Consider the following 10785-nt stretch of genomic DNA (forward strand, 5'->3'; position numbering starts at 1 on the left):
GGCCATTAGTTCAAGGTCACTTAGCTCCTTGGTAAGTTGTAGAGCTAGGATTTGAACTCAGAGCACTTTCCACTATATCAAAATGCCTCTGATAAGCACTGATAGTCAGATATGGATTAGATCCTCATAATGCTCTGGAAACCTTGTTGATTGATGTTTCTTGAGTTTGAGTCAGTGGTGGTGCCAAGGGACTGGCCTGGGAGGGTGAGATCCTTTCTTTACCCCATTCTTTGATATGAATAATAGATGTTGAAGCAAAATTATATAAAGCATATTCAAAATAAGCCCCTTATCCATTCTCTTTGACTTGATTGTGGCCCCAATTTACAGAAATTCTGGAGCTACAACTAACCTGAGTACATCCTTTGCTTTTATATAGACTAGATAGCCACTTAGAGGTGTCTTTTGTGACAGCAATACTTTGAAGAGTAAGAACTCTTTTATTTCTGGAATATATAAACAAACTCAAGCTTGGCTTAGGCCAAAAAGGGGAATCTATTGGCCAACATAGTGAAAAATGAACATCTAGAGATGTTTAGGCATGTTCAGGCATGGCTGGATTGGGGCTAAAACTGTCAGTAGGACTTGAAGTTTCTCTTCTTCTTGGTTGTGTTTTCCATTGTGCTGGCCCTATTTTCAGGATTGCTTTTTCTATGATTTCTAGCATCCCTAGGCTTATATTATCTTATGATAACAATCTTAAAATAAACCAAACTCCACATTCTCAATAATTTCAATAAAAGTCCCAGTATTTGAATTCCCGTCGTGGCTCAGAGGTTAACAAACCAGCCTAGGATCCATGAGGATGCGGGTTCTATCCCTGGCCTTGCTCAGTGGGTCAAGGATCTGGTGTTGCAGTGAGCTGTAGTGTGTAGGTCACAGATGCAGCTCAGATCCTGCGTTGCTGTGGCTGTGGCATAGGCCAGCAGCAATAGCTCTGATTTGACTCCTAGCCTGGGAACTTCCATATGCCGCGGGTGGGGACCTAAAAAGCAAAAACAATGACAACAACAACAACAAAAAGTCCTAGTACTGAATCTCACTTGGTCATGTGCCCTTTTGAGTCAATTACCTGGTACTTGGAAGGTGGAGTCAGGCTCACCCAACAATATGGACTGGGAGAGTGGGGAGGGGTGATTCCTCAAGGGAAAATTTGGATGCTATTTGCCAAAGAGAAAATGGACGCTGACAGGTAAAAACAATGTGGGCCCACCAAAAAAAGTAATGGAGCTAATATTATTAGTGTTAGAAGTTAGAAATAAAAAATAAATACAGAGGGGATTCTTGCAGAGAGTTCAAGCATTTAGAGTACTTTGACACATCAGAATACCTTGTCTCATGAAGAATTTTCAACATTTTGTTAGTAGGTTCAGTAGCAGATGTTGCCACATCCTCACTTCTATTCTTGTTTTCTCTTTGTCTATCTTGGTCTCTCGACTAATGTGGTATTGATGCAATCTTGCTTGAATATTTCTTAACATTTTCAATTGCCCTGCTCTTTTTCAAAGGGCAAGAGCCACCAACATTCTAGAAAGAATGCTAGATCAGATCCAGCCTAGCCTGAAGCACATTAATCCCTGCCTTGTCTCAGGACAAGGCAGATCAGGGACTTGCTCTCCAAATTTATTCAGATTCCATTTCTCGTAACAGGTAATTTATATCAAAAATCATGGGTGACTGGAGTTCCCGTCATGGCGCAGTGGTTAACGAATCCGACTAGGAACCATGAGGTTGCGGGTTCGGTCCCTGCCCTTGCTCAGTGGGTTAACGATCCAGCGTTGCCGTGAGCTGTGGTGTAGGTTGCAGACGCAGCTCGGATCCTGCGTTGCTGTGGCTCTGGCGTAGGCCGGGGGCTACAGCTCTGATTCGACCCCTAGCCTGGGAACCTCCATATGCCACGGGAGCGGCCCAAAGAAATAGCAAAAAGACCAAAAAAAAAAAAAAAAAAAGTCATGGGTGAGGAGTGACAGACATTGGCAGCCATGGCTCCCAAAGTGCCCATGGCTGAACCAACCCAAGAGGGTCCCAAAGGCATCCAGGCTGTGTTGCTGGGGCAGCCTGGGGCCGGCAAAGGTACTCAGGCACCCAGATTGGCTGAAAACTTCTGTGTCTGTCATTTGGCCACTGGGGACATGCTGAGGGCCATGGTAGCTTCTGGCTCAGAGCTGGGAAAAAAGCTGAAGTCAACTATGGATGCTGGGAAACTGGTGAGCAATGAAATGTCATGGAGCTCATTGGGAAGAATTTGGAGGCCCCTCCATGCAAAAATGGTTTTCTTCCAGGTGGCATCCCTTGGACTGTGAGCAGGCAGAAATGCTTGATGACCTCATGGAGAAGAGGAAAGAGAAGCTTGATTCTGTGACTGAATTCAGCATCTCAGACTCTCTGCTGATCCAGGGAATCACAGGAAGACTGATTCGCCCCAAGAGTGGCCGTTCCTACCATGAGGAGTTCAACTCCACGAAGGAGCCCATGAAAGAGGGCATCACTGGGGAACCCTTGATTCGCCAGTCAGATGATAATGAGAAGGCTTTGAAAATCCACCTGGAGGCCTATCACACTCAGACAACCCCGCTGGCAGAGTCCTACAGTAAACAGGGCATCCACTCTGCCATCAACACATCCCAGACCACTGACGTCTTGTTTACAAGCATCCTAGCAGCCTTCTCCAAAGCCACATCCTGGTAACAGAAGGCCAGGGGAGGCTGTACTACTGCTCATCACCCACGGTGTGATCCCAGCTCTTAGGTGCTGGGCAGAGGGGAGGGGTGATCAGGGTAAGGATGGAGAGGGAGGAGTGGTGAAGGCTCCAGAGGAGGGTGGGAAGAGCCCCAGGTGTGGTAGTGAAGCGATTTCTTTTATGTAGAGTAGGAGTCTTGGAGTTCCCGATGTGGCTCAGAGGTTAACGAACCCGACAAGCATCCCTTATCCCTGGCCTCGCTCAGTGGATAAGGGTCTGGTGTTGCTGAGTTATGCTGTAGGTCGCAGATGCAGCTTGGATCCTGCGTTGCTGTGGCTCTGGCTTAGGCTGGAGGCTACAGCTCTGATTGGACCCCTAGCCTGGGAACCTCCATATGCCACAGGTGAGCCTTAAAAAGACAAAAAAAAAAAAAAGACAAAAACGAACAAAAAAAGCAGAGTAGGAATTTTAAAAATTAAGAGCAAAGGGAAAAATTAATTTTTTAAAACACTGATTGAAGGGTATTAGTAAAAACAGGGAGATGCAGTTTCTTTCTAAGGAATCACATTTTCATTTACTCTGGACTTGGACTGGTCACAATATTTTCTAAAGCCAGTGCCCTAAGACCTCACTTTTATCATAATCTTATGCCAGCCCAGGGACGCAGGAAATCACACTGCTGTCCTGTAGCTTGAAACAGGGCAGGAGCTGACTGCTAACCCTGGTTCCCCATACTTTGAGATCAAGAAATCATCTCCACGTTTGAAAGATATAGGGAATGTGTTCCTGGGGGCGGTGGCTCAGCAGGAGGGGCAGGTGGTCTTACCCCCTTCCTGACTTACCAGCCCAACTGCTCTGGCAGGTAAGCTCTCGGCCAACATCCAGCACATGCCACGGTCCTACACTCTTGCCTTCCTCCATCCACAATGTGTGAAGGGACTCTTTCTAATAAATGAACAAGTGTCCTAAGCAATACTATTCAAACATTGTCCTTTCCATCCTCAAATCCTGTGACTAGGATCACTCAACAGCTCCGGTTACAGTTGTGGCGTGGGTTTGATCCCTGGCTTGGGAGCTTATGATGCTTTTTTCTTTTTTACGGCCACATCTGCAGCATATGGATGTTCCCTGGCTAGGGGATCAGATCGGAGCTGCAGCTGCCGACGTCCCCCATAGCCACATCAACGCAGGGTCCAAGCTGCATCTGCCACCTACACCTCAGCTCACAGCAACACCAGATCCTTAACCCATTCAGCAAGGTCAGGGATCAAACCTGCACCCTCATGGATACTGGTTGTGAGCCACAATGGGAACTCCAAGTTTATAATTCTTGGCAGAAAGTAGCATTCTAGAAACATTTTAAGATTACCTTAAATGAATGTGGAGAATTCACTCCCATGATTTTGCCAGCCTGATTCAGTAAGCTTTGATTTAGTCCCTTCCATTATCTGGTAATCAGTCACAGTGTAATTTTTTTTTTTTTTTTTTTTTGCTTTTTAAGGCCACACCAGAGGCATATGGAGGTTCCAGGCTAGGGGTTGAATTGGAGCTACAGCTGCTGGCCTATGCCACAGCAACAGCAACACAGGATACGAGCCGAGTCTGTGACCTACACCACAGTTCACAGAAACACCAGATCCTTAACACACTGAGCAAGGCCAGGGATGGTACCTGAATCTTCATGGATCCTAGTCAGGTTCATTAGCTGCTAAGCCACGAAGGGAACTCCACAGTGTGCTCTTGATTCCTCTATTCAATGCCACTTGTTCAAGAGGTCCCAACACTTTTATAATTTCTTGCTTTTGAATTGATCATAACTTGCTCAGCTTGAAAGATCAATTTCTGACAATATGTAGTATTTTTTTTCTTTCAAATCAGAACTTTGAAAAATTACTCTTTCATTAGTTAGGATTAGATTCGGCTGACTGTAACAAAGATTCAAAGTAACAGTAGTTCAATAGAGATACAAGTTGATTTCTTTCCTAAAAACAATCCAGTGGTTTATATGTGAAATTCTGTGGTTTTACTCTACTTGCAAGCTAATAAATTACTGTTTCATGGATGCTGGCAAAAGATACAAGATTCCAGAGTCTGAGACAAAAGATTGTATTACTCACTGCACAGCAGGCAACATGGATATGTTGTTGCTAGTTCCCCATTCCCCTTAAGACCTATGGAGGCAACATGGAGGGACTAAGGTGGATACTCTACCTATATTGAGTTTGTATTTTAACTGGAATCTACCACTTTCATAGTGAGTAGTAAGCAAGACTGCTCTTTGGGAGAAAATGTTACTTTATCCCTTGCAAACTGCCCACTGCAAACTCAACTCAGAAACAGTAGGCTAAAGAGCGGTCAAGGTCTTGCATTCTTGGCATATCCAAAAGGGATGTTCAGGGATGCTCAGGCTCACACCATTGCTTATCTCAACAGGTGGTCCAAGGTTAGGATGGCTGTTCTGCTCAATATGGTCTTCCGGGACCTAGACTCCCTCTAACTTGTTGCTTGTAGGGTGTGGCCACTTGGCCAAGGAGGTATGTCACCACGTCTACATCTAGAGGAGTATGGTGGAGCAGAGGAGTCAAGGAGAGGGAATGTTGCAGAAAGGGCAGTCCCCCTCCCTTTAAGGACACATCCTAAAAGTTCTATACTTTACTTCTCTTCATATCCCATAATCCTATCAAATTTCAGGGTAGGATGGGAAATATATAATCTTTATTCTAGGGAGTCTATTAGTGTTATATAAAGGAGAAGACATTGGAGAGTAAGTAGCACTCTGCCGCTAGTCCTTAAAAGTTGATGGCATTTAAATATATGTTTTCCAGGGTCCTGAGAGGGCTGCTAATAGCCATTGTTCCTCCCATCATTTGTACATAATGAGAATTTGAGCCTGTGCCTTTGGTGTGAACTGATCACAGCCAGATATCTATGAGTACACACCTGGGATGGGACTACAGGTATCAGATACTCTATAGGCACTGTCCAAAGTGAGAACTAAAAGGCCTCATATGATTTGCAGGGATCTGGAAGAAGACAGGGATTTTACTCTAGATGATGGTGCACTTGTAAGTGTGGTGCTGGAGACTCCAAGGATCAAAGTGTCAAGGTCTGGACAAGCTCTAGTTGGAGAAGATTATTATGCCCAGAAGGTGGATGGTGCAGGGTGGGAATCATTTTGATAGTAATGGGTTTGTCAACTGAGGAAGAGCCCAAGCCCCACAGGATTTTCCCCCAACCCTCACATAAGCGGCTTCCATAACAGATATGGAGACCACCAAATCAGTCAGGCCAGGACAGGGACTATTTCTGTCAGGGAAGAGGAGACTAAACCACATTTGGAGGGAGGGATTTCTTAGAGTTAGTGTTGATCCATTATAGTTACAGTAAGGAACTTGCTAGGCCTAGTGACTGGGAGTTGCCTGGGGCACTATACCAGGTTGTACCCAGGTGAAGTCCCTGGGATGACCCTGTAGCTGGTAGGTACTCTCCATTAGTTACTGGCAGCTCTACAGTATAGCTCTCTAGTCCTGGGGAAGATTCTCCTTCATGGAGGACTTGAGCCTCTGCTCAAAGTAGAAGCACTTGGCCAGTTCATTCTATGGGCCTTAGTCATGTCCCTTGATTTTGTGCCATCTCAAACTGACTGTGTCTTTCTCCCTGAAGGTGTGTGAGACAATCATTTACCAGGTTAACTTTGTAGTGAATAAGAAATCTCTGTCAAATATCATCACATATTTTAAGAAAGATTAAGAATGAGGCCTCTTTGCAATGGTTTCAGGTATGCCAGCAAGTATACCAAGATGAGTCATACTAATTGATGAACTTGTGTGGTTTCTCTAGGAAGAAGGAGCGAGGAGGCATGGAAGGGAGGGGATAGCATTTTAACAACAAACATGAGGACAGCAGCCACAGCTGGAACTTCAGATGTGAGGCCAGCATAGGAAGGCTTATCAGAGAAGACTTTACCTAGACCCCTGGGGCACATGCTAGTGGAAATGACTAAGTTTATTGCAGCAACTTTGGGGCAGGAGGAAAGGCTTGACCACTGATAAATAGCCAAGAGGAACGGGGAGGAGAATCTAGTTAGATGGAAGGGGTCTGGCAGACACTAGATGACTAGGCTCAAAAGGTGACTAGCTTAGGCAGGGTCTAGCCAGAGTCAAAGCAGTCAGCTGGTGCATAAATGATTCCAGCAAATGAGCTTTCACCTTACTGTAGAGCAGGCCTTTTGCTTGCTGACTCGTTGGAGGCTGCCCTCTGGGTGAGCGGTGCGTCAGAAGCCTATAGGCAAATTCTGCCCTCCTTTTGAGTAGGCTTGAAGAGAAAAAATTTTAGCTCCACATCTATTCCTCTTCAAAAAGTTAAGACTGAATTTAGGTCAGAGAATTGTAGTGGAATTGGCTGTTTCTTCTGGGCTCAACCACATTCTATAAACAAGTGTGGTTATACAAGGGCTGGGTGAGGTCAGGGAGAGACAGAATGTGTTAGGCACCTGTGTAGTGGTTTTTTCTGTTACCACTTCTGACACTGTGTGTTGTTTTTCCACATAACCAACCAATACTATGATACTAGTTGGATGCCCAACAATTCAATTCATTTCTGACACTATATACCTAGAGGTAGGGTCAGATCCCATTTAGTTAAAGGGCTCAGTCCCACATTTCAGCACAGATCAGCTGAAAATGGGATACCTTGGCTACTCATTCTTCTGCCTGACTGACTACACATTTGGGAATTCCCATGAGCTCTCCTCAGCTTTTGTAATATTGTAGAATGACTCAAAGAACTCACAAAATTACATTACTTATGTTTACCACTTCATTATAAAGGATATAACTCAGGATCAGCCGAACAGAAGAGAAGTGTCATAGAAGAAAAAAATTTCCTCTACACTTCTAGATTCTTCTGGTTGAGCTAAGAATTAAATTGAAATGAGACAGATTAACAGGAGAAAATCAAACAAAAGTTTAATAACATGTATACATAGGAGAGTCCCAGGGAAACTGAGTAACTCACCAAAATGTCGGAAGCCCTCACTCACCTTCTTTGGTCAAAGACAAAAGAGGATGTTGGGGGTAGTGGTTTGGGACTTTAAAGGGGAGGAAGGCAATTGACATGAGATGGGAAAGCAAATGTTTGTTAGTAAACAAATGTTTGCTGGGCCATGCCAAGACAATGAGACAGAAAGAGGAATTTTAACAAGCAGTCTTTGCTAGATTCTTCCCTATCAATCATACCTAGTTCATACTATAGTTACCTAGGGCGATACTTCTCTTGCTGGAATTGTTCTCTATCTACATTCCTTAGGTAATTAGGGGGAAGGTCAAAGGTTCTTCTGAGTCTTTTGGGCCTTGATAGTTCTCAGTTCAAAATAACCTATAAGCCAAAGAAATATTTTGTAGTGGCAAATTTTGCTCCCCTACAGATGACAGAGTAAGTTATAGGGGACGAAGGTGGGAGTGGGGATTGGTACAGAGCTTCCATGTTCTCTGCTACTGTACCATTTTCCCAGCACTTGAATGTGTTCACCAACCTGGAAGCTCATGGAACTTGTTTTTTAGGACATAGGCGTGATTATTACTGGCCCTTGGTAGCTGAATTCAGAATCCACCCTTCTCCCCTCCCTGAGGAGATCAAGGGATAGAGCTGAAAGTCTAGTCCTTTAATCACTAGGTTAGTTTTTCTCCCGCTCAGTCCCATCCTGAAGCTATCTAGTGTAGGTCTCCCCCAACACCTCCCCCGCCCCAAGGCTTATCTTATCACTCAAGAAGTTCCAAGGATTTGGGAGCTTTGAGCCAGGAACTGGAGACAAAGACCAAATATTTTTTAATTATAACCTAGCACTCAACTGGGCCCCACCACCCACTCTACCAGAATAACTAGGTCAGAGAGAAAAGAGAGAAACTTCCAGATAGAGCAGTAATTCTCAAACGTTGGTACATATAAGAATATTCTGGGAAACATTTAAAATATAGGTTGCTGAGTCTGATTCTCAGTGACTTAGTGACTCTCAGTCACTGAGGGAAGGTCTTGGGTATCTGTATTTTTTTGTTTGTTTGTTTTTTGTTTTTGGCTATGCCTGCAGCATGTGGAAGTTCCCAGGCCAGGGATTGAACTTGCACCACAGCAGTAACCTGAGCCACTGCAGTGACAATGCCAGATCCTTAACCCCACTTCTTTATCTGTATTTTCTGTAAACTCCCTAAATGATTTTCATGCCCACTGAGGTTTAAAAGCCAGGGAGTAAGCATTTCCTTTAGTGTTACGCCCACCCCTAACACTATTCCTTTCCAGAAGCTTGTCCAGTCAGAGTCCCAAGTCTCACTGAGGTTACCACCTTCTCCTGACTTAAGGGCAAGGGAGAATTACAACTGAGTACAAAGGACTCATAGGTGAAACAGATCTTTAGGATCTTGGAGATTCTGCCTCAGGATGGAATCAGAATTAACACTGTCAGTAGGCTAGATGTTTTTATGTGGCTTATCTGTGAGGGAGGTATAACAGTTATGGAGGTATAACAGTTATTTCATGGCTGAGAAAACTGAGACTCAGAGAAGATGGGGTTGAGTAGGTATGGTTGGTATTCAAACTCAGGCCTACCTGGCTCCAATACCTACCTCAGAATGGTAAGTAATTTAAAAGTGAAAATGCTGAGCTGCTATGACTTAATTGTGAGTTGGGAGTGGCTGCAGCCACAGTATCATCAGTCATTCCATAATCAGTGCTATGGAAATGGTGACAGCTGACAGGGCAGATATGGGCTGCCAAGTAGGAAAAGCTTCAGTCTACAGATGCTACTTACTAAAGCAGCTACTTTCTCAGAGCATCCCTGGGAAATCACCAGTCCAGCTGAGTGTTTCCCTGCCTTTGTGCTGAACTCAAATCCAGAGGTAGAAGAGCCCAGACAATGGTTCTGGAAATCGCTGGGATCGTCACACCTCATGCTGAACCTAGCGCGGTTGATTCCAATATTTTCTTATTCTGACAGGAGGAGTGAGTGGGCCCTGGATAGTTCTGTGGGTCTAAGTCTTCTCAGCAAGGTCAAGGCAGGCCTGGTGGGAAAGAAAGCAGCCCTTCAGTTCAGGGTAGGGGTGGAGAGAGACAGGCCAAAATAGGAAAGGTGATTTGACCAAGGCTTTTTGAGTCAGCTAAGGTCAAATCCAATGGGAACACCGGAGAAATAAGTAGGAGAAGGGATATAAAAACCACCAGCCAGAACTTTTAAGAGTTGGTCAGAAGGACGTGGACCAGGTGATAGGAATTGGTTCAGGGATCAGTCATGAGTGGATAGCTTGGCCACAACACCTGGAATATGTCCTGGGGCAGGCACAGGAAATGCATGCATCTGGCCAGACTGTGTTCTGCTTCCATGTAGATTCTTATTCAACTCAAGTGGAGTCCGTGGTGTGACATGATAGAAGGGGCAGGACAGGGAAATAATGGTGTCACTTGGAGAAACCTGGCTAAGTGAGCACCAGGATTGGATTCACCCATGAGACCAGGGTCTGGTCCACAGCTTTCAGGCAAGAAACTCAGTCTTGTTAGAGCCCCAGGATCTAATTCTAGATACACTCTTAAAAGAATGATGTATAAAAGCCCATTCTATTTCCTTTCTTTTCCACTGCCAGTCTCTAATATTGAAGAACTAGTGATGATGAATTAATAATCAAAGGCCATTTGATAAGCAAGGATTGGAGCAGAGAGCTGGAGAGTTTGGGTTGGGGCCAGGCCCTCCAAAATGTACTTGCTTCATAAGTGGTAGTTATCTCTGATAACCAGATTTCTAAAGTCCCATGGGTTTAGTGCCTTCCACTGGCAGGCTGTATATAACCAGTTAATATTTGTATTTTCTACTCTGCTTTTTTTGTGTGCTTCTGATTCAGAGTTGCCTACTTTACCTTTGCTGTGCAGAGAAAGTGACTTTCCTATTATTTTGTCCATAGTCAATCTGGTTTTCTCTTCATTTCCCACTTACCAGTCAGTTGTTGGTAGTGATGACTAGCTAAATGTCCAATCTGGTTTAAAGCATCACAATGCTAGGTATCACCTCATACTAGTCAGAATGGCCATCATCAAAAAGACTACAAATAAATTCTGGAGAGGAT

At 44.5% G+C, this 10785-nt stretch overlaps 1 pseudogene; it reads left to right on the top strand.

Moving 5' to 3' along the window:
* The first annotated feature begins 1982 nt into the window (after positions 1-1982).
* On the top strand, positions 1983-5177 carry LOC125128480 (adenylate kinase 2, mitochondrial-like; annotated as a pseudogene).
* Positions 5178-10785: the final 5608 nt, after the last annotated feature.

Source organism: Phacochoerus africanus, chromosome 5 (assembly GCF_016906955.1).
Source record: "Phacochoerus africanus isolate WHEZ1 chromosome 5, ROS_Pafr_v1, whole genome shotgun sequence".
Taxonomy (NCBI): Eukaryota; Metazoa; Chordata; class Mammalia; order Artiodactyla; family Suidae; genus Phacochoerus; species Phacochoerus africanus.